The 27469-nt window shown below is 44.1% G+C and overlaps 1 pseudogene; it reads right to left on the bottom strand.

Moving 5' to 3' along the window:
• Window positions 1-4057: 4057 nt before the first annotated feature.
• LOC119923166 lies at window positions 4058-6328 on the bottom strand (annotated as a pseudogene).
• Between the last annotated feature and the right edge of the window lie 21141 nt (window positions 6329-27469).

Raw genomic sequence — 27469 nt, 5'->3', positions numbered from 1 at the left:
AATTTCCTCACAGCATTTTTCACCTCCATATTTCTCACAGTGAAGATCAATGGTTTTAGCATGGAAGTAATGAAAACGTAGAATATGGCCACTGCTTTATCCATGGGGAAGGTGGATGCAGGCCTCATTTAGCTGAAGATACAGGGAACGAAGAGCAGCATGACAACCGTGACGTCAGAGCCAAAAGTGGAGAGGGCTTTGTGCCTTCTCTCTGAACTATAACCTTTTACGGAGTTCAAGATGACCACATAGGAGATGACAAACATGAGGAAACAGACAGTGTAGATCAGGCCACTATTGGCAGCCACCGACAGGCCCACGACGTAGGTGTCTATGAAGGCAAGTTCCAACAAGGGGTACATGTCACAGAAAAAATGATCAATGATATTGAGACTACTAAGGGCAGCCGGAATAGGAAGAAAATCTGAATTATTTAATGAAAGAAGCCCTCTACCCAGGCCACCCCAACCAGTAGGGTACACACCTGCCGGTTCATGATGATCAAATAGTGCAGGGGTTTGCAGATGGCCATATAATGATCAAAGGCCAGCAAAATGAAAAGGATGACCTCTGTCCCTCCAAAGAAGCGTGATTGAAAGAGCTAGACCATACAGCAATCATAGGAGATGGCTTTCCTGGCAGACAGATAGTCTAAAATCATTTTGGAAGTAGTAGAAGAGGGGTAGAAGGCATGTATGAAAGGTAAGTAACAGAGGATGTAGTACATAGGGGAGCTGAGATTCTGGCTGGCCTTGATGGTTATGACCACAAGCAGGTTTCCTAAAAGAGTAACCAGGTAGATGATTAGGAGCAAAACAAATAAAAGATTCTGCAACTCTGAATTCTGGATAAGTCCCAAGAGAATTAATTCGGTCACATATTTCCTTTTTTTCCATTGATTCAGTGTTGGTGATGAACATACCGGTGAGCATGTACAACAGAGAACTGGTTTACCTGAAAAGATAAAAATAATTTAATTTCTTTGGCACCATTTTTTCCCCATGGAACCCGTTACTTTATTTCTTTACCTAATATTTCACCCATTCGTGAAACATCGTGGTCCCATTTGACAGAAAGAAAAATCAAGCCAAGTGACTTGTATTATACCCTACCTTCGGCCAAGGGTTATCCATCAGTCAATGGTATTTACTGAGTGCTTTCTCTGTGCAGAAAGCACTAAGTACTAAGCACTAAGTGCTTAGACACGCTGAATCTGGTATTCTTTCCACTTAGTTCAGAGTTTATCAATCAACATGGCTAGTACCATTGGTAGCATTTCACTTGGATTTTCCCCCTTTATTCACCCCTCCCTCGGCCCCACAGAAGTTATGTACCTAACTGTAATTTATTTATTTATAATTAATATTGGTTTCCCCCCTCTTGATTGTAAGCTCAATGTGAGCAGGGAACATGTTTACCACATTTGTTGTATTTTCCTAAACACTTAGTACAGTGCTTGAGGATCAGCGTTGCCTACTGGAAAGAACACGGACTTGGGAGTCAGAGGTCCTGGGTTCTAATCTCAACTCTGTCACTTAGCTGTGTGACCTTGGGCAAGTCACTTAAGTCCTCTGTGCCTCAGTTCCCTTATCTGTAAATTGGAGATGAAGACTGTGAGCCCCATGTGGGACAACCTGATTAACTTGTATCTACCCCAGCGTTTAGAACAGTGCTTGGCACATAGTAAGCACATAACAAATACCATCATCATCATCAGTTCTCGGAACACTTTAAGTGCTCAGTAAATATGATTGATTGACTGATGAATTTCACAGCACACAGGAGCTCCCAACAGAAGCCATATTGTTTTACTGAGGGTTAATCATAATAATAACAATAATAATAATAATAATAGCATTTGTTCATTCATTTAGTCGTATTTATTGAGCGCTTATGGTGTGCAGATCATTGTACTAAGCGCTTGGGAAGTACAAATCAGCAACATATAGAGATGGTCCCTACACAACAATGGGTTCACAGTCTAGAAGCAGCATGGCTCAGTGGAAAGAGCACGGGCTTTGAAGGCAGAGGTCACAGGTTCAAATCCTCGCACTGCCAATTGTCAGTTGTGTGACTTTGGGCAAGTCACTTAACTTCTCTGTGCCTCAGTTACCTCATCTGTAAAATGGGGATGAAGACTGTGAGCCCCCCGTGGGACAACCCGATCACCTTGTAACCTCTCCAGCGCTTAGAACAGTGCTTTGCACATAGTAAGCGCTTAATAATGTCATTATTATTATTATTATTAGAAGGGGGAGATAGACAACAAAACAAAACAAGTAGACAGGTGTCAATTCCATTAGAATAAATAGAATTATAGCTACATACACATCATTAATAAAATAGAGTAATAAATATGTACAGATATACACAAGTGCTGTGGGGAGGGGAAGTGGGTAGGGCAGAGGGAGGAAAGGGGGCGATGGTGACGGAAGAAGGAGGAGAGGAAAAATGGGGAGCTCAGTCTGGGAAGGTCTCCTGGAGGAAGTGAGCTCTCAGTAGGGCTTTGAAGGGAGGAAGAGAGTTAGGTTGGCAGATATGTGGAGGGAGAGCATTCCAGGCCAGAGGCAGGACGTGGGCCAAGTGCTAGATGCAGTCCCAGTCCCACATGAGCCTCACAGTTGAAGTATGAGGGCATAGGATTAAATCCCCATATTACAGATGAGGAAACTAAGGCACAGAGAAGTAAAAGGATTTAACGAAGATCACGCAGTAGACAAGTGGTAAAGCAAGGATTAAAAATTCCAGGGCATCTGACTCCCAGGCCTGTGATTTTCCCACCATGCTGTTTATTATCCTCATTTTAGCACAGAAAACGGAGGCCAAGCCAAACCAGGTTTAGAACCCAGGTTCACTGACCCCTGGCCCTGGCCTCTTAGCCCTCATCCACTTCCCATGCTTTCAGAGGGCAGTGGCCCCTCTTTATCTCTCCCTTCCATCACCCTTTCCTTCACCCATAAAACCATACCTGCTCCCTCCCCACCTTTACCTCAGACCCTTTTCTCAGCCACTTGAGTAAGCAACCATCAGCAGCCCCAGCTGAACACCACACCACACTGATCCTCAGCATAGAATCTCCCCCAACCCATGCACACACCATGCTCAATCAGCCTCCCCCACTAACAGGGCTGGGAGTGAGCAGAGGAACAAGGGAATCAGTATCTTTAACTGTTGAGCACCCATTACGGGCAGAGCACCAGATTGGACACCTCCCCTGGGCAGAGCATTGAGCTGGATGCCTATTGTGGGCAGAGTACTGGGCTATACCCTCATCAGACGGGTCTGCCTGAGGTGGCAAGGGCCGACATCTACAGTGAGGATCCACGTTCCTACTCGGTAATCCTGCCAGCAAAGGGCCAGAGACCTCGATTTTCAAAGTCCTGCATGTGAGAAGCTTCCTCCCCACGCCCATCCCACTCCATAATCCCTGGATGGGAGCCCAAATGCAGCTCATTTTAGCCAGACGGGACAAGAACTTGAATCTCCCATGGATTCTGCCTGACATTTTTGGTGCCTTGCGAACCATTGATTTTGGCAGGTTGCCACAGCCACAATCTCTAAAAATTGCTGAAATCAGCATGGAGCCTACTCATACAAAATCCACTCGGGCTTGACCCCAAGGCAATTCCCCCAACAGGTAGGTAGCATCTCGAGGGTCCTGACAATAGAGTTGGTCACCATCTGCTCCGGTCCTCCCCACCGGCATTATGCATCCAGCTGGCTACAGGCCGGCGTTCATGGGAACTGGCCAGAGTTTATCAGACAGTCACCTCCGGTCACCTTTCGGGCCTGGAGTCCCACGCCTATCCAAAGCGTGCATAGCAGAGTCCTCGCGCCACACCCCCATACTGCTCTCCATCTCCAGGATGAGGGCCGGGCCTCGGGAGCAGGAACTTGAGAGTTTGGGGGTGGGGAACGTTGCAGAGAGTGCCATAGCCGGGACTTCCCAGCTCGCACTTTTAATACAATCTCAAAGCGACTCAACATTACAAGCGGGTGAGAAGCTGCCAAAATGCCAGCTGTGTTCGGTACAGCCCGTCCCCCACCTCCGAGGCAGCTAGTCCCTCCGAAGCGGGATGGTCTCCTCCTGGATGCCGTCTTTGGTGATGATGCAGATCTTCAGGGCATCCCCAGTGTATACATCCCTCTCGGCGGCGGAGATGAAGACATCGTTGACCAGCTCCAGGGCCTTCACCAAGGTCAAGGGAAGGTGCTCCATGTTGTGCATGTTCTTGAAACCTATCTTGCCAAATCCAACGGCTCCTACTCTATCCTAATCCTCCTCGACCTCTCAGCTGCCTTCGACACTGTGGACCACCCCCTTCTCGTCAACACACTATACAACCTTGACTTCACAGACTCTGTCCTCTCCTAGTTCTCCTCTTATCTCTCCGGCTGTTCATTCTCATTCTCCTTGATGGGCTCCTCCTCCCGCTTCCATCTCCTTACTGTAGGGGTTCCTAAAGGGTCAGTTCTTGGTCCCGTTCTGTTCTCTATCTACACTCACTCCCTTGGTAAACTTATTCGCTCCCACAGCTTCAACTATCATATCTATGCTGATGACACCCAAATCTACATGTCTTCCCCTGCTTCCTCTCCCTCCCTTCAGGCTCGGGTCTCCTCTTGCCTTCAGGACATCTCCATATGGATATCTCTCCGCCATCTGAAACTCAGTATGTCAAAGACTGAACTCCTTATCTTCCCTTTCAAACCCTGCCCTCTCCCTGACTTTCCCATCACTGTAGATGGCACTATCATCCTTCCCGTCTCACAAGCTCGCAACCTTGGTGTCATCCTCGATTTCGCTCTCTCGTTCAGCCCTCACATCCAATCCGTCACCAAAACCTGCCGGTCTCACCTCCGCAGCATCGCCAAGATCTGCCCTTTCCTCTCCATCCAAACCACTACCTTGCTGTTTCAGTCTCTCATCCTATCCCGACTGGATTACTGCATCAGCCACCTCTCTGATCTCCCATCCAGAAACGCTCTGGGCATGTTAATCCCCTCCTCAAAATTCTCCAGTAGCTGCTAGTCAACCTCTACATCAAGCTAAAACTCTTCACTCTCGGCTTCAAAGCTCTCCATCACCTCGCCACCTCCTACCTCACCTCCCTTCTCTCTTTCTACAGCCCAGCCCGCACCCTCTGCTCCTCTGCCACTAACCTCTTCACTGTATCTCATTCTCGCCTGCCCGACCGTCGACCCCAGGCTCACGTCTTCCCCCTGGCCTGGAATGCCCTTCTTCAGCACATCCGCCAAGCTAGCTCTCTTCCTCCTTTCAAAGCCCTACTGAGAGCTCATCTCACCCAGGAGGCCTTCCCAGACTGAGCCCTCTTTTTCCTCTCCTCCTTCCCATCCCCACGGCCCTACCTCCTTCCCCTCCCCACAGCACCCGTATATACGTTTGTACAGATTTATTACTCGATTTATTTTACTTGTACATATTTACTATTATATTTATTTTGTTAATGATGTGTATCTAACTTCATTTTCATTTATTTTTGAGACTTGACATTTGTCCACATGTTTTGATTTGCTGTCTGTCTCCCCCTCTAGACTGTTAGCCCATTGTTGGGTAGGGACTGTCTCTATATGTTGCCGACTTGTACTTCCCAAGCGCTTAGTACAGTGCTCCGCACACAGTGAGCGCTCAATAAATTCGATTGAATGAATGAATGAATGAATCTGGTTGTCCAGCAGAAGCCTGAGCATGGTGCTTGACGAGTCTTCGGCCTTGAAGCTGTCTCTCTGGTCTGAGGCGATGGGATCGAAGCTGTACACTGCACCCTTCCCTTCCTCATCGAGACCCCCGATGATGTTGTAGACATAGTACGGGAAGAAGTGTCTCGAATACAATATAGTGGACAGCATAGCTTCAATGGCGCTGGTGGTCACGGTCTTGTTGTTGGAGTGTTTGTACATCTTTAATCTTGCTTCAATGGTTTTGGTGAGCGTCAGGCAGTCTCCGTGAAAGCCACATCATCCAATGACCATCTGGTCCATTAGTACGCAGCACTTTGGGTTGTCCCGACTGTGAATTGAATAATCTTCACTCAATCATGTGTCAGAGGCAACGATAGAACAAATCTTCTCCGGCAATTGCCAGGACAGTTACTCCATTGAAAGAGTAGGGCTAGAAGCTCAGCTGGAAGGGGCCGGCGAGGCTGCATGGCTCCAGCTCCCGGTTGGGCTCTGGATACAAGGAAGTGGCAGTGAAGGTGGCAGCAGAGAACATCGTGGTCTGGCGGCCAAGGCGGAAGAAGAAGCCCAGTCCTTGTTGTCTCACAAGCAGGTTGGCAGACCCAGAACCGACCAGAAGCAACATCATGTCTCCCCCCACGCCTCCACAGACCCCGTCTGTCTTCTGCTTAATCCGGATGGAACTTCATTCTAGATGTTCAGGTGGAAAATGGTCCAACATCCCGTGTTCTGGCTCCTGAGGCCCGAGGGAAGCAACAAATAGGAAATAGTAATTTGCTAAGCACTTGCTATGTACCAGGCACTGTTTTAAGCGCTGGGATAGATACAAGGTAATCAGGATGTCCCACGAGGGGCTCACAGTCTTCACCCTCATTTTACAAATGAGGTGACTGAGGCAAAGAGAAGTTAAGTGTCTTGCCCAAAGTCACACGGCTGACAAATGGAAAATGTGGGATTAGAACCCATGATTTCTGATTCCCAAGCCTATGTTCTTTCCATTAAGCCACGAATCAGCTTGCTGAATTGTTTGCTTTAGAAACCTGTTGTCTCTTTTTAGTAGACAAGGTGTACGTACTGTCAGGTTACGTTTATTCCCTCTTCTCGCTGTGAATACCTCCTATGGCAGAAGTTAGGACAACTAAAAGTTCCTTTCAGACAATCTTGTTTCTATGATTCCACTCCAGATATACTCCCTTATAGGTATGGGGTTCTATTGGTGAGAGGAAACAGATGGCCACAAAGATTCCTCAAAATGTTCATAATCCATAAAACTACCATCTCTGTTTTTTTATTCTCAAAATAAGGGATCCTCTTTCTTGTCTTATTTTATCAATCAGTCAATCGATCAATGGTATTTATTGAGTCCCTGAAGTGCTATATTCAATGCTTCGGAGAGTACAATACAGTAGAGATTGTAAGTTCGATGTGAGCGGGGAATGTGTCTGCTATCATGTTTCTGTATTTATTCTCCCAAAGTTCTTCATATAGTACTCAGCACATAGTATATGCTCAATAAATATGATTAACTGACTAGAGTAGGTAGACCTCATTCCTGCCCAGAAGGAGTGTACAGACTGGAGGGGGAGGCAGACATTAAAATAAATGATAGATGGATATGCACATAAGTGCTGTGGGGCTGAGGTGAACGTCAAAGTGCTTAAAGGGTAGAGACCCAAGTGCAGGTAATGCAGAAGAAAGGGAAAATTGGAGAAGTGAGGGCACAGTCAGGAAAAGCCTAATGGAGGAGACCTGAGTTTAGAAGGGCTCTGAAGATGGGGAGATTAGTGCTCTCAGAAACAAGAACAGTCACAAGAAACATCCATTCATTCAATCGTATTTATTGAGTGCTTACTGTGTGCAGAGCAATGTACTAAGCGCTTAACATGCATGGGCGTTTACTCCTTTCCTTCCTGGCATAGGTTTCTACTAAATCCCCTCTTGGGCTTCTGTTTCCCAGAAGAAAATATATGGAAATGTGTAGGACTCTTCCTTAAAGGCCTTGTCCTTGCCCCTCACCACTTCCTACTGTCCTTCTTTAACAAATAATTATCAATTCCTTAGATTCCTTGTACCCTAAATCCTGTGTCCTTCCTCTCAAACGTTCAATGCCCACCCACTCTTTACATCAATCAGTGTATTGAATGTCTACTGTCCTGGCTCTCCTGGTTCTCCTCCTATCTCTCTGGTTGCTCAGTCTCAGTTTGTTTCACAGGCTCCTTCTCTGCCTCACGTCCCCTAACTGTTGAGTTCCCTCAAGATTCTGGGTCCCCTTCTATTCTCCAACTACACCCACTCCTACTCATTCGTTCCCATTGCTCCAACTACCTATCATCTCAATGAGAATAATCCCCAAATCTACACCTCCAACCCAGTTCTCTCTCCTCTGCTGTCTCATATTTCCTACTGCCTTCAAGACATCTCTACTTGGATGTACCACCGACATCTCAAACTTAACATGTCCTAAACAGCACTGTCTTATTTTCCTACCCAAACCTTGTACTCTCCATGACTTTCCCATCACTGCACACAGCACCACCACCCTTCCTGACTCACAAGCTCATACCCTTGGTGTTATACTTGTCTCAAATCTTTCATTTAACGCACATATTCAATCTGTCACTATATCCTATCAGTCCAACCTTTACAACATCGCTAAAATCTGCCCTTTCCTCTCCATCCAAACTGCTACCATGTTAATCCAAGCACTATCCTATCCCATCTTGATCACTGTATTCACATCCTTGCTAACCTCCCTGCCTCCCATCTCTCTCCACTCTAATCCATACTTCATCATGCTGCCCAGATTATTTTTCGATAAAAACATTGTCTATGATTCCCCACTCTTTACCATCAGCTTTGAAGCACATAATCATCTTGCCCTATCCTAACATACCTCGCTACTGCCTGTTAAAACCCAGCCTAGAAACTTTACTCCTCTAATGCCAACCTGTTCGCTGTGCCTTGATCTCATCTATCTCGTTGCTGACCTCTTCCCCATATTCTGCCTCTGTCCTGGATACCCTCCCTCTTCATTTTGAACAGACAATCACTCTCCATACCTTCAAAGCCTTGTTGAAGGCACATCTCCAAGAGGATTTTCCTGAATAAGCCCTTATTTCCTTCTCTACCACTCCCGCTGTGTCGCCTTTGCATTTGGATTTGCATCACTCCCACGGCCTCACAGCACCTATGTACATATCCGAAATATATTTATTTATATTTTTCTGTGTATCCCTCTAGCCTGTAAGCTCGTTATGGGTAGAGAACGTATCTATTAACTCTGTTGTATTGTACTCTCCCAAGTACTTAGTACAGTCCTCTACAAACATCAAACAATAAATGTGGTTGATTGATTGATTGGTTACAATGCGCAGAGCATTGTACTGAGTGCTTGGGAGAGTACAAATATGGGCAATATTTATGAAGGGCCAAATATAAATTCACTGGAAAAGGCATTTTGGAGCACCTGTATTCATCTGAGATTTCCAGTGGAAACACATAATGTCCCTGGAGTCGTTTCAAAACTGGTTTTGGATTTGGGACAAATTAGCTCAATTCCACATTTTATTCACAGTTTTATGGGGCTTATTGGTGCCTTAAATATGTGTTATTCCAATCAGGTGCCTTGATATAAGCACACGAAGGGGAAACGGCCATTCATATTGACTTTACAGTCTCCAGACATGATAATCATTAGAGAAAATTGCTGGCCAATAAGAGTTAGAAAAAAATTATTTTCAATGAGATAAAAAAAATGTCATTGAAGCAATGATCAGCCAGAATGGAAGAAATAGATTTGTTAAATGTGCAGTATTAAAGTGGGTTATTTCCTGTAATATTTTTAGTATTGGCCCCCAACGTGAACAGCTCATTTGATATATTACTTCATCTAGTGGCTCGCAAGATATTCCCTCTCAGAGACACACTCACGGATTGATAGCTGCATCAGTCCCTCTCCTCTCCTATCCATATTTCACTCTGAGCCCAGTGTAATTTTTTATAACATTTGTTAAGTGCTTACTATGTGCCAGGCACTATACTAAGTGCTGGGGTAGTTACATGCTAATCAGGTTGGACACAATCCACGTCCCCCAGTAGGCTCACAACATTGATCCCCTTTTTACCGAAGAGGTAACTGAGGTACAGAGAAGTGAAGTGACTTGCCCAAGGTAACACTGCAAGCTAAGGGCAGGGCAGGGATTAGAACCCAGGTCCTGATTCCCAGACCCGTGCTCTATCCGTCAGGTCACACTGGTTCTTAAAATGTTGATCTTTCTAATAAGTTGTCTTGCCATATCTCTCCACTCCTCAAAAACCTCCAATGGTTTTCCAGTCCTTTCCCCATCTAGTACAAACTCCTAATCACTGGCTTTAAAACACTCAATAAACCCTTTCCTCCCTAATTATCCATTCTCTTTTCCCTCTACACCCAACTAGCACTCTTCACTTCTCCAGATGGTGCTTCATTCTTGTCTCTTCTGCTAGGGATCGCTTTCTCAGTTTTTTCTCTCTGCCTGGAACTCCCTCCCTCTGCAAATCCTGCAGAACCCCCTCCTCCACGTCTTCAAACTCCCTAATTTCAAAGTGTTACTTAAATCTCCTCTCTGACAAAGAGATCTACTCTGATTAATTATTTCCTCTTCTCAGGCTATATTTCCTTCAATTGCGATCTCAGCACTTCCGTGCCCTTTGAGTACCTACAAACTCAAGTTTCCATAACACTTATGTCCATATCTCATATAATCAATTACTCAAGCATTAAGTCATGCACACATCCACTTTAGCTCTTTCCTCCTCTCTCTACATTACTTCAGTATTTGTTTCGCCTCCCCTGATAAAATGCAAGGACCATATATAATAATTCGATTGTACTCTCTCAAGTGCTTAGAACAGTGCTCCACAGAATCAGTAAATTGAGTACTCACTAAATTGATCAATTTACAGTATCCTGACTTCTCAAAGATGAAAACGAAGTGTGACTTTTTTTTTGCTTTGGAGGAGTGATTAAAGACCCATCTGAGCACTCACTTTCTGTGCCTTCATAGATGTAGATTTCGTCCTCTGTTCCCTGTTAACCCAACTCCAGCAATGACTTGCTCCAGTTACAGTTTCCTAGAGGTAGAGCAGACCCAATCCTAACATGATTAAGCGAAAGTAACTGGTGGCCACTCCATTCCAGCCACAACCATGTTTCCCAGCTTTGTTTCATTACCTCCACCAAAGATACAAAATCCTAGAAACTAGAAAAGCACCAGGTCTGAGAATCCATAAGACCCCAGATTGCTTCTGTATAAACCCAACGTTGACCTGAGATCTCGTTTCTTGGAGTAAAGTCTGGATTTAGAGCAGCAATGAATTTTTGTCCAATTTCCTTTGGTTTCCAATTTTTCTCTGCAATATTAGCTCAAGATCCTTCTCTCAGAACATCTAGATCTTTTATGAAGGAGGACCTCTAAGTGCACTAAAAACTTGGTAACTTCTCCAGATCAGTCAGAAAGAATATATTTTGCCCAGACTGTGACAAACGTCTCTACCTGACTCGATTTGTCCATCCTTGCTCTAGGTCTGCCCTGAAGCAATCATTAGGTACACTGTTTATCCTCTCACATTTAAACTGGATTCTACAGATCTTCAGGAGCCTCATAACATTCTGTCCAATCAACCTCACGGGAATATGACTATCTCCCCTTGCGGAAGGCTTCTCCAAGATAATGCCAAATTGATTTTTCTTTAGAAAAATGAGTATAGATGTAGGGAAGGAAAAACACATTTTCACCAAATTTTAATCCCCAAAGAGAAATCATTTCTGTTCCTCTTATGATCATCGTCAAATTGCCAGTCACCAGAACCTTGCAACCAAATGTCCACTGGTGATTTGGAGATAAATGAGAAAATTTTTCAGATAATTTTGGAGGGAAATTTTCCAGTTCAGTAGTTTGTGTATTTCCAGCAAAAGAGATTGCTCACTTTCTTGCCTGACTTTTGCAGCTCTGATTTCGCACATTTGTCAAGTGGAGACAGCATCAGTGGGCACTTCAAGTTGATAACGTTGTTAATACACGAAGTCAATCAGTGGTATTTATTGAGCACTTCTTCTGAGCAGAGCATTGTACTACGTGCTCGGTAGAGTAAAATATATCAGAGTTGGTAGACACATTCATTGCCCACAACAAGCTTACAATCTAGAGGACAAAAGAGTTGAGTATGACAAATAGAATACTCCCTTAGAAAAGTAGCCAGTGTTACATCTTGGCAACAGGAAGCAAAATCATCAGTTCAGAAAACAAAAACAAAGATGAAGAGAGCACAGGTCCTATTAAAACTAACCCATTCCAGGTTTATTTAACATTTGGTCTTATTATGTATGATAAGTCCACTTGGTTTTACTGAATATTCTATTTTTTCTCAGTTTAACATATTTCTCTTTAAATTCAGACAAAATTTGGGCTTGCACGCCCATTTTACCTTCCTGCCTGTCTAATTGACAAGAGTCTTTCTGATGGACAGTTTTGTCTAGATTCACAAGCTCTATTCCTGAATGTTCCCTGTTCCATTCCCAAACCTATCCAACCCTTGGATGCCAGTGACCACATTTTGTGGGGAAAGAATATTTCACACCCACAGAGAACCTTTCTTCAAGCGTATTTAATGGATTTAGCCAGAATTAATGCATTAATTCTGACAGCATGCATGGATGAAAATATTATCCTCAAATGCCAGCTCATCTATACTGAAGGTCTATGTAGATAACATCCACTTAAGAATGGGAATCAGTCAGCAGTAGAGATGGTGTCCATTCAAGTGGCCTTTCCAAACAGCGTGGCTCAGTGAAAAGAGCACGGGCTTTGGAGTCAGAGGTAGTGGGTTCAAATCCCATCTCTGCCAATTCTCAGCTGTGTGACTTTGGGCAAGTCACTTAACTTCTCTGGGCATCGGGTTACCTCATCTGTTTTGGGGATGAAGACTGTGAGCCCCCTGTGGGACAGCCTGGTCACCTTGTAACCTCCCCAGCGCTTAGAACAGTGCTTTGCACATAGTAAGGGCTTAATAAATGCTATTATGAAAAAGAACACACAAGGTCTTCCCAGACTGAGCTCCCCTTTTCCGCTCCTCCTCCCCATCCCCCGCCCTACCTCCTTCCCCTCCCCACAGCACTTACATATATATATATACACATACAGTTTTATTATTCTATTTATTTTACTTGTACATATTTACTATTCTATTTATTTTGTTAATAATGTGCATATAGCTTTAATTATAGTTGTTCTGACTATTTTAACACCTGTCTACTCTCTTTTGTTCTTTCTCTGGAAAATAAATGAGCACTGGTCCCATAAGAAGGAGGAAGAAAACTCAAGATGACATAATAGGAAAAGTAATCTCAGAAGATCATCAGGGGAATACAAAATGTTATAGGTTTCTTGTCTGCTAAACATTTGGTTTATCATCCTCTGCCCAGTAGAATTTTAGAAGGTCCTGAAAGATCAGCCTAATGCACTTTTCTGTTAGGGGGACTGTGAATGTGATTATCAGTTGGCATTTATGAGACTCGAATAGTCAGAACTATTGAGTTTCTTGTCTATTGAAAAAGGCATGGAAATTAAGAGTGTACTCCAGGGATGACTGCATCAAAAAGGCTCTGAAGATATTGACTCTGTTCCCAACTCCACCACTGACCATTTAGAACACCTCTGAGTAAGTTCATTCATTCATTCAATCCTATTTATTATGCTCTTACTGTGTACCAAGCACTGTACTAAGAACTTGGGAAAGTACAATATAACAGTAAATAGACATTCCCTGCTCACAGTGACCTCACAGTCGAGATTGGGAGATAGATATTAATGTAAATAAATGAATTAGAGAAGCAGCATGGCTTAGTGGAAAGAGCCCGGGCTTGAGAGTCGGAGGTCATGGGTCCTAATCCTGGCTCTGTCTGCTTATCAGCTGTGTGACCTTGGGCAAGTCACTTAACTTCTCTGTGCCTCAGTTACCTCATCTGTAAAATGGGGATTAAGATTGTAAGACCCATGTGGGGCAACCTGATTATCTTGTATCTACCCCAGCGCTTAGAACAGTGTTCGGCACATAGTAAGCACTTAACAAATACCAACATTATTTTATTATTATTATTATTATTATTATTAATTACAGAAATGTACATAAGTGCTGTGGAGATTGGGGATGGGGAAATGAACAAAGGGAACAAGTCAGGATTATGCAGAAGGGAGGGGGAGAAGAGACAAAGGGGGCTTTGTCAGGGAAGGCCCCTTGAAGTAGATGTACCTTCAATAAGTCTGAAGCAGGGAAGAGTAATTGTCCTTCAGAATTGAGGAGTTAAATTAACCTGATCTGCTTCAATTTCCCACTGTGTGAATTGAGTACAGTAAATACATTCCCATCCCGCTCTGGGGTTTAGAGAAAATTAACACGATGATAGAGATGTGGTACTTTGAGTTCTGTTATTTGATCGTTTCAAAGCAAAAGTAACGAGGATCATCATTCTCTATACCGAATCTGCAGCCCTCACCCGTACCCTCATTGCCTACCCTGAGATGATGGGTAACGAAAACAATGTGACAAACGTCATTCTACTGGGACTTACACCGAATCCAAGGATGCAGAAAGTCATCTTTGTTGTCTTTTTAATCATCTACATCATAAACATGGTGGGAAATCTGATTATTGTGGTTCCCATAACCACCACTATGACTCTGGACTCCCCCATGTATTTCTTTCTGACCTATTCATCATTTATCGATGCCTGCTATTCTTCTGTCAACACGCATAAACTGATCGTTGACTTTCTATGTGAGAAGAAAATCATCTATTTCAAGGGCTGTATGACGCAGGTCTTAGGAGGGCATTTTTCTTTGGCTGGGCCGAAATTATTCTCCTCACCGTGATGAACTATGACCGTTATGTGACAATATGCAAGCCACTGCATTACACGATAATCAGGTACAAGCATATGTGTGGTGTGCTGGTGGGGGTCATCTGGACGGTAGGCCTGGTGCACGCAATCATCCAGATTCTCTTTATGGTCGATTTACCCTTCTGTGGCTCCAACTTCATCAATCACTTCCTGTGTGATTTGAACCCTTTACTGAACCTTGCCTGCACGGACACCCGCACCCTCGGCCTCTTTGTAGCCACCAAAAGCGGGTTGCTCTGTCTATTAAACTTCTTCATGTTGATGATTTCCTATATTATGATACTGCGCGCTCTAAAAACACACAGTACAGAAAGTAGGCTCAAAGTGCTCTTGACCTGTGTCTCCCACATCACTGTCATTGTCCTGTTCTTCATTCCGTGTATATTTGTGTATATGCAGCCCGTCTCCAACTTCCCCATGGATAAAGCTATTGCAGTATTTTACACAATTATGACCCCTTTGCTAAACCCCCTCATCTACACCCTGAGACATATCCTGATGAGAAATGTCATCAGGAAACTATGGAGCAGAAAAGTGACTTCTGAAGATAAATACCTGATCACCATGTAACCTCCCAAGCGCTTATAACAGTGCTCTGCACATAGTAACTGCTTAATACATGCCATTCTTATTCTTATTATTATAAATACCATTGATTGATTGATTTGGGGCAACTACTGCTCTGAATAAAGGAAAGTCCCCATGCTTAGATACCTAGCATATGCATATCCAGAAACCTGGGTTACCAAATTTTTGGTTGTGATAAACATTTAGAGGGGTGGGCAATCTATATTCAAGTCAGTATGTATATATGTTTGTACATATTTATTACTATATTTATTTGTTTTACTTGTACATATTTATTCTATTTATTTTATTTTGTTAATATGTTTTGTTTTGTTTTGTTTTGTTTTGTTGTCTGTCTCCCCTGTCTAGATTGTGAGCCCACTGTTGGGTAGGGGCCGTCTCTATATGTTGCCAAATTGTACTTCCCAAGCGCTTAGTACAGTGCTCTGCACACAGTAAGCGCTCAATAAATATGATTGAATGAATGAATGAAATAGGTATCACCCTGTGCAAATGGTTAGTTGTACAAGTGAGATAAGTGGTAAGCATGGATTTCAGGTAGCTCTTTTAGGAAAAATGTATAGGGCCTTCAAAGCTCAGTGAAATACATGTCTCATATGCCTGTTGTATTTCCCAAGAGCTTCTTATAGAGTATTGCATTCAGTAGGTGCTCAAGAAATACCACTACATGAACTACTAAAGAGTTTCTTAGCTGTAGAGTTATTCATCCTCACTTCAGTTTATTTAGCAACCTTTACATGCAAAGAGCTGTTTTTGGTCCTGCTACAGCTGCATTCCTTTATCATTTTAACCTTCTCTCATCTCGACTGAGGAGAAATGAGAGGAGCCTGCTCTATAGCACACTGTCAGACCAGTTCTAGTTTGAAGAATGAGTTAAATGTTTCTTTAGCAACAGAGTGTTGTCTATTCCTATTGTCTTTTTTCCTATAGCTCTATTGAATATCACATTGTACCAGACATATCATAGTCATTAACAATAGAATGGGATGTTTCCCAATTTGATTCCTGCAAAGAAGGTTATAGAGGATGGGAACTCCTTGTGAATATCGAAACAAAGCAATGCTAACTCTTTCTCCAATGAACAATCGGGAGAGGGACATTATTAGGAAGAAAGATTTGTGATAGCATTCCACATCCATATCAGGAGGAGCTCACCTCCTCCAGGAGTCCTTCCCAAACTGAGCCTCCTTTTCCCCTCTCCTCCTCCCCGTCCCCTGCACCCTACTCCTTTCCCCTCCCCACAGCACTTGAATATATTTGTACAGATTGATTACTGTATTTATTTTACTTTTACATATTCACTCTATTCATTTGGTTAATGATGTGCATATAGCTATAATTCTATTTGGTCTGATGATTTTGACAAATCTCTACATGTTTTGTTTTGTGGTCTGTCTCCCCCTTGTAGACTGTGAGCTCGTTTTTGGGTAGGAATCATCTCTATATGTTGCCGACTTGTATTTCCCAAGCGCTTAGTACAGTGTTCTGCACACAGTAAGCACTCAACAAACACGATTGAATGAATGAATGAATATCACGATGCTTAGCTATGAAGGCACTCAAAGTGTGCTTCCATTCATCGATTCTGCACTACATTAAGCAAATCAGAAAACAAAAACAACTTGGAGGCGCTCAAGATCAAATCAGAGGCACTGGGACTGGTTGGCAAATTAATCCAGCCCAAAGAAAGCTACTTAAATAGGTCAGTGTCCAATTTGAGGGATCAATGTTGGCATAAGTCTGCATATGCTCCTGAAAATGAGAGCTGTTAGGGACAAGTCTGGACCCACTGTGAGAAGCAACATGACTCTTTGGAAATAAGGCAGGCCTGGGAATCAGAGGATTTGGGTTCTAATACCGCCTCCTCCGTTTATCTGCTGTGTGACCTGGGGCAAATCATTTAACTTCTCTGTGCCTCAGTTCCCTCATCTGTAAAATGAAGAATAAGTCTTTGAGCCCCATGAGGGACAGGTACTGTGTCCTACTTGATTATGTTGTATCCACCTCAGTGCTTACTACAGTACCTGGTACATAGTAAGCACTTAACAAATACCATTTACAAATAAAAGAGAGAAAAGGAAAAGACAGAGGTACTTACTGTGGTGAGGGAAGACTAGGGAAAGGGACAAATTTGTCCGTTGTTTTTTACCTTTCCCTTAGAGACACAAGCTATTACCTGGTAGAGAATGTATTGCTTCCAAGTGCCATCACAGAAGAAGACACAAGAAGTTATTAAGCATTTGATTAATCAGGCCTAAAAGCACTTTAAAGGGAGGTCATGGCTCTGTGTGGAGGTGATGACCAAGGCATTGAGACTTCCCATCATGCTTCACAGCTTGGCTCAAAAATGGAGAATGCATCTGCTGGTGCAAAGTCTCATCTTAGATGACAGAGTAGTCTACATAATTGAGAGTTGGGTGAGAATTAACTACCCCAACCGACACCGTGAAACTCTGTGGAGGTGGGAAGAACTAATGGCCCAGGATGGTATCATCAGCCAATCTTTTTGCAGACTTGGAATGGCTCAGAAACAGTATGGCCTAGTGGATTGAGCACAGTCTTGAGTGACAAAGGATCTGAGTTCTAATCTCAACTCTGCCATTTCTCTGCTGTGTGACCCTGGGTAAGTCACTGCTCTGAGCCTCAGTTACCTCACTGGTTAAATGGGGATTAAGGCCGTGAGTGCCTTGTGGGACATTGACTGGGCCAACCTGATTAGCCTGTATCTTCCCTAGTACTTAGTACAGTGACTGGTACAAAGTCAGTGCTTGGCAAATATCATTTTAAAAAGCCAGGAGGGTACAAGAGGCATAGTCATTGCCTCTAATTACAGGGGAAAACACTCCACTGGGAAGACAGTTCTGAGTCACTTGTAGGATAGAGGTGCAATGGAACCCTGAGTTCTACTAGGTGATCCCGGATGAGTGGATGGGTTGTTGGGCTGCCATCAGAATGGACCTCCTCTTTGGAGAAGAGACTTCCAAACTACAAGCTCACTGTGGGCAGGGAACGTGTCTGTTTACTGTTACATTGTATTCTCTCAAGCGTTTAGTACAGTGGTCTCCACACAGTAAGTGCTCAATAAATACCATTGACTATGAAAGCGTTCTCCCTAGGCACACAGCTCCATTCTCTAATATGTCTCTGTTGAATTCTTTATAGACATGGCAATCCTGTGATCATGAAACACTCAGGTTAAGGACTGACCAACCCCGGGGTTTTCAAAGTGATGGGTAGTGGTTAGAAAGACCCAGGCCCAGTCAGCACAAATAATGCATGAACTGCTTCAATTGAAGCTATGACAAGAACAGAAGCACAGCACTGGAAATCATTTTGCAAGGCCTGTCTCGGGGAATGTTTGGATAATCTGGGTGGCAGAGGCACTTGTGTGAAAGTGTTGGTCTGCTCTAGATTCAAGTCTTCAGAACAGATTCAAGTCTTTCTTTATTCCTTTATACACCTCTCATTCCCCCACAAAGTAAAGGCAGCATCTTAAAATGAATGGTAAATGTTTGGGTTTGAGTCAAAAGAGTCTCATGTACCTGCTTTCTCACTCTTCCCACTTTTTCCACAGATCATCTCCAGAGAAAAGCACACGATAAGGTGCTGAAAGAAGGACAGGGACAGGAAGGGGAAGAAAGGGCAAGAGGCATGCTGTTTCAGACTATGAGCCCATTGCGGGCAGGGAACGTGGCTACCAACTCTGTATTATTCTACTCTCCCAAAAACTTAGTTCAGTGCTCTCACACAGTAAGAACTCAATAAATATCACGTCTGACTAGAGGAAAGGTGAGAGGAGAAGACAGTGGGGTCTTGGAGCTAGAGGGAAGGGAGAAAAGAGATGGAGGGGAGGGAAGAGAACTTAGGGATGCGAAACCCAAGGAGAGAGATAGATGGGAGTAAGGGTGAAAGTGAAAATAAAAAAAGTTTCTTACCACAACCACCTGACATTTAATATTGTCGCCAGCCTGAGGGACATAAATAGAAAGTGGTCACCCAAGATCTCCATGTTTTCTGGCCTCTGGGGTCAGGAAAACCCTGCTGCTCTTTCAAATCTGGAGGGGGTCAGTAAAATTCATTAAGCATATGCCCAGAGATGTACTCTCAGATACTCAAGCAGAAGGGATTGGAGAAGGAAGATTAAGTCAAAAGACTATTAAGAGTTTCAGTTCAGACAACCCAAAGACAGGGTCGACTGGAAGCCTGAGAGCCTTCTCAGGGCTCCCTAACTCAGCCCAGAACAATGCAGGTAGCCCTGTATAGTAGGGACTGGTCACAGAGCGCCAGTAAAGGCACTGCAATGAGTCACTGGAATGAGTCAGGGAAGGCAGCAACACCAGGACATCCTGTTCTGGAAGGTTGGGAATTCTAGTTCCATCTCTGTGACACATGATTTTCAGTGTGGGGAAAGAAAGGGAGAAAAGAGACCCAAAGGAATCCTCTCCACCCGGACACCATAACTAGAGCCAGAAACTCCATTTGCCAACTCCTCATTTTTACAGTTTCCCATACCCTCCCTCAGTTTCCCCTATGATCTGTCTTGTGCGTGGATTCTTGCTTCAATGACAATTTCAAACTTACCTATTGCCCCCAAAGTTGATCGGGGAAGCAGGGAAGCCGTGTGCCCTAGCAGAAATAGCATAGACTTTGGAGTCAGAGGTCCCGGGTTCTAATCCTCTCTCTGCCAATTGCTTGCTGTGTGACCTTGTGCAAGTCATTTGACTTCTCTGTACCTCAGTTTCCTCAACTGTAATATGTGGATCCAATACCTGCTCTCCCTCCTACTTAGACTGCGAGCCCCATGCGATACAGGGACTGCGTCTGACCTAATTAGCCTGTACCTACCCCAGCGCTTAGAACACTGTTTGACACATAGTATGCCCTTAACACGTGCCATTAAAAAATGGTAGAGAAGGCTGTCTACCGAAGCAGTCCCCTTGAGCTGGGCTGCCCCTACCTCAAACTCATCATCTTCCAAGGACATGCTCAACTAGTGCTGGATGTGGGGCCCTGGCCTGGCCTAGAACAGCTTTACAGTGGCTGGTCCAGTCCAAATCATGTGGAACGTTTTAAATTTCCAAGGCTATAAGGTGCATCCAACCACTCTGATCAAAGCCTATATTACCTCAGTGACCAACAGAGAGCAGGTGTGGTGGAGGTCCCAACTTTCACTTCTGAGGTAGGAGGCTTGTGGCTGGCTTCTAGTAGGAACCATGTGGAACACTGGCCAATGTTGTCAGGAAGGCTTGGGGGGCTATTTGAATGGAATGTGTGTAGAATGCGTGGTGGGCCGGGAGAGATGCTGACTTCCCTTCTAGGTCCTCCTCCCTCAGGTGTAGGATGAGGTCACATTTCTGGGTGTGTGCTCTAGTTTGGCTGTATAGTGCATCACACTCAGAGGAGCTCAACAAATACTATTACTACTGCCTACAACTACTAGTACTAATTATGGTATTTGTTAAGTAGTTACTATATGTAAAACACTGACACATAGTAACTAGGTAAAACAATGTTTGACAAAGCGCTGGAATAGATACAAGTTAATTACATCCAACACAGTTCCTGTCCACGTGGAGCTAACAGCCTAACAGTCTAACTACTACTACAAGGGTAGAAGGGGTCTGAGAAGACAGTGACCAGAACGGGTAGAAGAAAATTGTCTTCTTACATGACAGGGATAGTGGGACAGAGAACAGAGGGAGAGTGAGGCAGTACGAGGTTGGGTCATAGTGGTGGCTTGAGACAGTTGGATCTGAGAAGACCTAGGCCATTCAGACTCAGGAAGAGCTTTATGAGATGCCCGGTTGAGAGGATGAAATTTTATAGGGGAGAGGAACTAACGAAAATGGAGTCATCCAGACTGAAAATATGAAAGGGGCAGGGGGGACCGATGACCTTTTACTATACTTCGGAAGACTGTAAACTCATTGTAGGTATGAAATAGTTTCCATCAATGTCATTGTATTACGCTCTCCCAAGGGCTTAGCATAATTATCTGTATACAGTAGGTACTCAATAGTACAGTGAGTGCTATTGCACACAGTAAGCACTCAATAAATACAATTGAATGAATGAATACGATTGACTGATTGATTGAAAGGCAGGGAGAACTGTAGCCAATAGCCCAATCCTTGCACCCAGAAATTCCCCCAGCCCTCTGTAACGCTGTTTCACTCAGGGTAATAATAATACAAATTATAATAGTGATATTTGTTAAACACTAACTAGGTGCCAGGTACTATACTAAGTGCTGGGGGGAATACAAGCAAATTAAGGTTAGACACAGTCCCTGTCCCACATGGGGCTCACAGCCGTAATTCCCATTTTACAGATGAAGTAACCAAGGCCCAGGGAAGTGAGATCAGTTGCTCAAGGCCCAGAGTAGACTAGTGGCTCAGCCAGGATTAGAACCTATGACCTTCTGATTCCCATTCCCATGCTCTATCCACTACACCATGCTGCTTCTCCAAGGTTCAGGGGCTGCTACCTATCTAGTTCAGGTGCATGGCCCACAGGCATGTTTGTGCATTTTGGACTAGCAATTAACTTGAAAATCAAGGTTATTTACCACCCTCTACACAAACAAGAACCTCCAACCGTAGCACAGACCTAAATACTGACCATCAATTCTTTACATCCTTAAATGATGCAAAAATAGAAAAAGAAGTAGAAAGAATAAAGACGATTAAGACTTCCTTTTAGATAGTAGGAGCCTACATGACATCTAGATACAAATGAATCTGAAGGTAAATGGATCAATTATAATGGAGTAATTATATTACCCAATAGAGAGAAACCGAATGGTCTATTGGAAAACCATGGGGCTGGGAGTCAGAGGTTCTGGGTTCTAATCCCGCCCCTGCCCCTTGCCTGCTGTGTGACCTTGGTCAAAGCACTTAACTTTTCCATGCCTCAGTTCCCTCAATTTTAAATAAGGATTCAATGCCTCTTCTCCCATGTACTTTGACTGTGAACCTCATGTAGGACAGAGACTGTGTCTAATCTGATAAATGTCTATCTACCCCAGTGCTTAGAACAGTATTAGGCACATAGTACACGCTTAACAAATACCATAACCAACAGATGCCACATCCAACATCTAGAGAAGTTCAACCCTGCCTTTGAACCATAGTTAATATCAAATGACTAGAGAGGGTCACAAACAGCGTGGTCCTGGAAAACGGGCAATCCATTGGCATCGAAGTATCACACTCTCCCAAGGACTTACTACATTGCTCCTTATGTAAACAATAAATACCAAGTGATTGATCAAAGCGATTCTGGTCCCTTTGTTTGCTTCACTGGGTGGGATGCTGTAGGAAAATGGATAACCCAAGAAGCCCAAACAGCTGCTCTTGGGTGAGCTGAAATAGGGTAACCATAAACAGGGTGGACAACAGATTCAATCAATTAATCAATCAATCAGAAACATGTGTCTACTACCACAGCGTTTAGAACAGTGTTTGGCAACTAGTAAATGCTTAACAAATACCATAATTATTATTATTTAAGTGCATAATTCAGTGCTTTGCACCTAGTAAATGCTCAATACACGACATTGATTCACAGGCTAAAACTGGGGATGACAAATGCAATAATGTAGCAAAGGGCCTGGGAGTCAGAGGAACTGTGTTCTAATCCCAGCTCTATTATTGTCTGCTGTGTGACCTTGGGCAAGTCACTCGACTCCTTTGTGCCTCAATTACCTCTCTTGTAAAATGGGGATTAAAGCTGTGGGCCCCATATACAACATGGATTGGGTCCAACCTGAACATCTTGTATCTACCCCAGTGCTTAGAACAGCGCCTGACAGTATGCAGTTAACAAATATCCAAATAGGGGGAAAGGAAGCATGTTTATATGTCCACAGTGTGGAAGGAATTGTTAGTCACACTTATGTAGCCCAATAACAATCTCATTAGTGGCATCCTTAAACCCAAAAGACAGGTAGATATAAATTCCTTATGTCTTCACCCATTCTGCAACATATCCTTGAGCTTCTTGCATTGTTTTCTTGATGTCCTATCTCTACTAAATCTCCTCTTCTTCACCCATTTCACCTCCAAATTAATTGGAAATGTAGCTATGACTTGCTTCCAGAAAGAAAACTCTGGTGATGATTGGTCCTATTACCAAACATGGTGTTAATTTCCTAAGGCCAAGTGGAGATCTCTCCCAAATGTTTAGCTTTGACAAATGGTCTTTTTTTATTGTTTTGCCCCATTTTCTGCTAAATCTATACCCAGGAATTATCCTAGACAGTCAGTGATATATAGGGAATTTAAATCCAATTCAATTTTTTTGAATGCAATCCTACAAGAATGGTAATGGCTTACTAAAATAGTGTTAATTCTAGCTACTACACTCTCCACTATCCTAATCAGCACTTCACGTTTAGGAAATTGGAATTTTAATAACTAAAGCATACATTTCCCTTATATTGAAAGAGATCAATCACCACTTTTAGCCAATGTCTCAGTATTTCCTAATCCACAGTCACTGTTGATATTTTTGATACATTTCACAAATAATAATAATGATAATGGTATTTGTTAAGCACTTACTATGTGCAAGACACTGCACTAAGCTCTGGAATAGATACAAGCAAACCAGATTGGACACAATCTCTGTCCCACAGAGAACTCACAGTCTCAATCCGAATTTTACCGATGAGGTAACTGAAGCTCAGAGAAGTTAAGTGAGTTACCCTAGGTCACACAGCAAACAAGTGGTGGAGTCATGATTAGAACTCATGATCTTCTGTCTCCCAAGCCATTGCTCTATCCACATCGCCAGGGTGCTAGAGTGTATCATGTACCTATAACTTAAAATTAAGCATTTGTAATTGTGGAGTGATGTTACAGTTTAAAATAATTATTATTACTGGTTCTTGACCAGTTGTAAATAAGAGGACCTCTGTTTTCATTTGAGCTTGGTCACTGCCTCAAGTTTAGGTTCTGTCATATTGTACTCTCCCAAGGTCTCAGTACCATGCTCTGAAAATAGAAAGTGCTTAGTAAATACCATTGACTAATTTAGGTTCTTACGCTCCTGATACCTTTCTGCTCCACATTATTACATGGATATTGTTGTACTTGGTCTTCGCTTTCAGCCACCCATTAATATTTTGGTTTCTCTCTTGGTATACTGTGATGGCAAGACTCTCTTACTCAATGTCTTTTTACCCTTGTGGTACATATCCTCTTTGAACTATCTTGTTTCTTCTGCCAGATATAAAATGTACTTGGCATAAAATCCTAATATTTCATCATTACCTGTTGTTCTTACTTCTCTTTTGTGAGACTTGCTCATCTGCATCCATTTTCATTAATTTTAAAACCAACACTCAGCTAATTGAAATTCCCTTTTAGCTAAATTACGTTTATTTTTATTCAGTTTTGTGTCTATATTATGAAGTTTAATCAGTGTTGTTCATTCATTCATTCATTCAATCATATTTATTGAGCGCTTACTTTGTGCAGAGCACTGGACTAAGCTCTTGGGAAGTGCAGGTTGGCAACATATAGAGATGGTCCCTACCCAACAGCGGACTCACAGTCTAGAAGGGGGGGGGGCAGACAACAAAACAAAACATAGTAACAAAATAAAATAAATAGAATAGTAAATATGTACAAGTAAAATAGAGTAATAAATCTGTACAAACATATATACAGGTGCTGTTGGGAGGGAAAGGAGGTAGGGCTGGGGGGATGGGGAGGGAGAGCAAGGGGAGAGGAAGGAGGGGGCTCAGTCTGGGAAGGCCTCCTGGAGGAGGTGAGCTCTCAGTAGGGCTTTGAAGGGAGTAAGAGAGCTAGCTGGGCGGATGTGCTGAGGCAGGACATTCCAGGCCAGGGGGATGACGTGGGCCTGGGGTCAATGGCGGGACAGGCAAGAACGAGGCACGGTGAGGAGATTGGTGGCAGAGGAGTGAAGGGTGCGGGCTGGGCTGTAGAAGGAGAGAAGGTAGGTGAGGTACGAGGGGGCGAGGTGATGGACAGCCTTGAAGCCGAGGGTGAGGAGTTTTTTCCCGATGCGTAGGTTGATTGGTAGCCACTGGAGATTTCTGAGGAGGGAAGTAACATGGCCAGACCGCTTTTTGCACAAAGATGATCCGGGCAGTAGCATGAAGTATAGATTGAAGTGGGGAGAGATAGGAGGATGGGAGAATAGAGAGGAGGCTGATGCAGTAATCCAGTCGGGATAGGATGAGAGATTAAACCAGCAGGGTAGAGGTTTGGATGGAGAGGAAAGGGCGGATCTTGGTGATGTTGCGGAGCTGTGAACGGCAGGTTCTGGCGACGGTTGGGATGTGAGGGGTGAACGAGAGAGCGGATTCGAGGATGACACCAAGGTTGCGGGCTTGTGAGTTGGGAAGGATGGTAGTGCCGTCAACAGTGATGGGAAATTCAGGGAGAGGGCAGGGTTTGGGAGGGAAGATAAGGAGTTCAGTCTTGGACATATTGAGTTTTATATGGCGGGAGGACATCCAGATGGAGATGTCTAAAAGGCAGGAGGAGACACGAGCCTGAAGGGATGGAGAGAGAGCAGGGGCAGAGATATAGATTTGCGTGTCATCAGCGTAGAGATGATTGCTGAAGCCATGGGTGCGAATGAGTTCATCAAGGGAGTGAGTGTAGATAGAGAACAGAAGGGGAACAAGAACTGACCCTTGAGGAACCCCTACAGTGAGGGGTTGGTAGGGAGAGGAGGAGCCCGCAAATGAGACTGAGAATGAACGGCCAGAGAGATAGGAAGAGAACCAGAAGTGGATGGAGTCTGTGAAGCCAAGTTTGGATAGCGTGTTGAGGCTAAGGGGGTGATCCACAATGTCGAAGGAAGCTAAGAGGTCGAGGAAGATTCGGATAGAGTAGAAGCCGTGGGAGTTGGCAAGAAGGAGGTCATTGGTGACCTTAGAGAGGGCAGTTTCGCTAGTGTAGAGGACGGAATCCATATTGGAGGGGGTCAAGGAGAGAGTTGGCGTTAAGGAATTCGATGCAGCGAGTGTAAACAACTCGCTCTATGAGTTTGGAAAGGAAGAGTAAGAGGGAGATTGGGAGATAACTAGAAGGGGAGGTGGGGTCAAGGGAGGGATATTTAGAATGGGGAAGACGTAAGCATGTTTCAAGGCAGAGGGGAAGGAACCAGTGGAAAGTGAGCGGTTGAAGATAGAGGTTATGGAAGGGAGGATGGAAGAGGCGAGGGTTTTCATAAAATGAGAGGGAATGGGGTCCGAAGTACAGGTGCATGGCGTATCACTTGAGAGGAGGGAGGGGATCTCATCTGAAGATACTGCTGGGAAGGATGGGAGAGTAGCGGAGAGGGTTGAGAGCCGGGGGGATGGAGAAGGGGGAGGGGGGACTTTGGGGAGCTCAGACCTGATGGGGTTAAATTTACTAATGAAGTAGGAGGCAAGATCTTTGGGCATGAGGGAAGGAGGAGGGAGAGGAACAGGGGGCCTGAGAAGGGAGTTAAATGCACGGAAGAGCTGATTGGGATGATGGGCATGGGTGTCAATAAGGTAGGAGAAATAGTTTAGTGTGGCAGAGGAGAGGGCAGAGTTAAGGCAGGAAAGGATAAACTTGAAGTAAATGAGGTTGGCATGGTATTTAGACTTTTGATAACAGCATTCAGCTGCTCTAGCATAAGAGTGAAGGAGGCAGACAGTGGCAGTGATCCAGAGCTCTGTGTTAGTGGTACGAGAGCAGCGAAGGGAAAGGGGAGCAAGGGAGCCGAGCTGAGTAGAGAGGGTAGAGTTGAGAGCAGTAATCTGATCATCAAGATTGGGTAGAGAGGAAAGGGAGGCAAGGTGGGGTGTGAGGCGCTCAGAAAGGTGAATGGGGTCGACAGAGTGGAGGTCTCTGTGAGATAGTAATATAGATTTACAGGGGAGAGGAGTGTGAGTGATGAGGTCGGTGAGAATGCTATGATCAGAGAAAGGGATTTCAGAGTTGGTGAAGGTGGAGTTACTGCAGCGGTAAGAGATGATGAGATCGAGGGTGTGACCAAGTTGGTGATCGGGCTAGGTGGGGTGTAGCAAGATGTTGGCAGCGTCAAGGAGAGATAGAAGGTGGGCGGCAGAGGAGTCACCAGGAATATCCATGTGGATGTTGAAGTCTCCGAGGATCAGAGTGGGCATGGAAAAGGAGAGAAGGAAGGTGAGGAAGGGGTCAAAATCGTTAAAGAAGTTGGAGGTGGGGCCGGGGGGTTGGTAGATGACAGCTACAAGAATCTGGAGGGGGTGGT

The sequence above is a fragment of the Tachyglossus aculeatus genome, unplaced genomic scaffold, assembly GCF_015852505.1.
Source record: "Tachyglossus aculeatus isolate mTacAcu1 unplaced genomic scaffold, mTacAcu1.pri scaffold_151_arrow_ctg1, whole genome shotgun sequence".
NCBI lineage: Eukaryota > Metazoa > Chordata > Mammalia > Monotremata > Tachyglossidae > Tachyglossus > Tachyglossus aculeatus.
The sequence above is the reverse complement of the archived record's forward strand: the minus strand, read 5'-3'. Positions and strand labels throughout refer to the sequence as shown.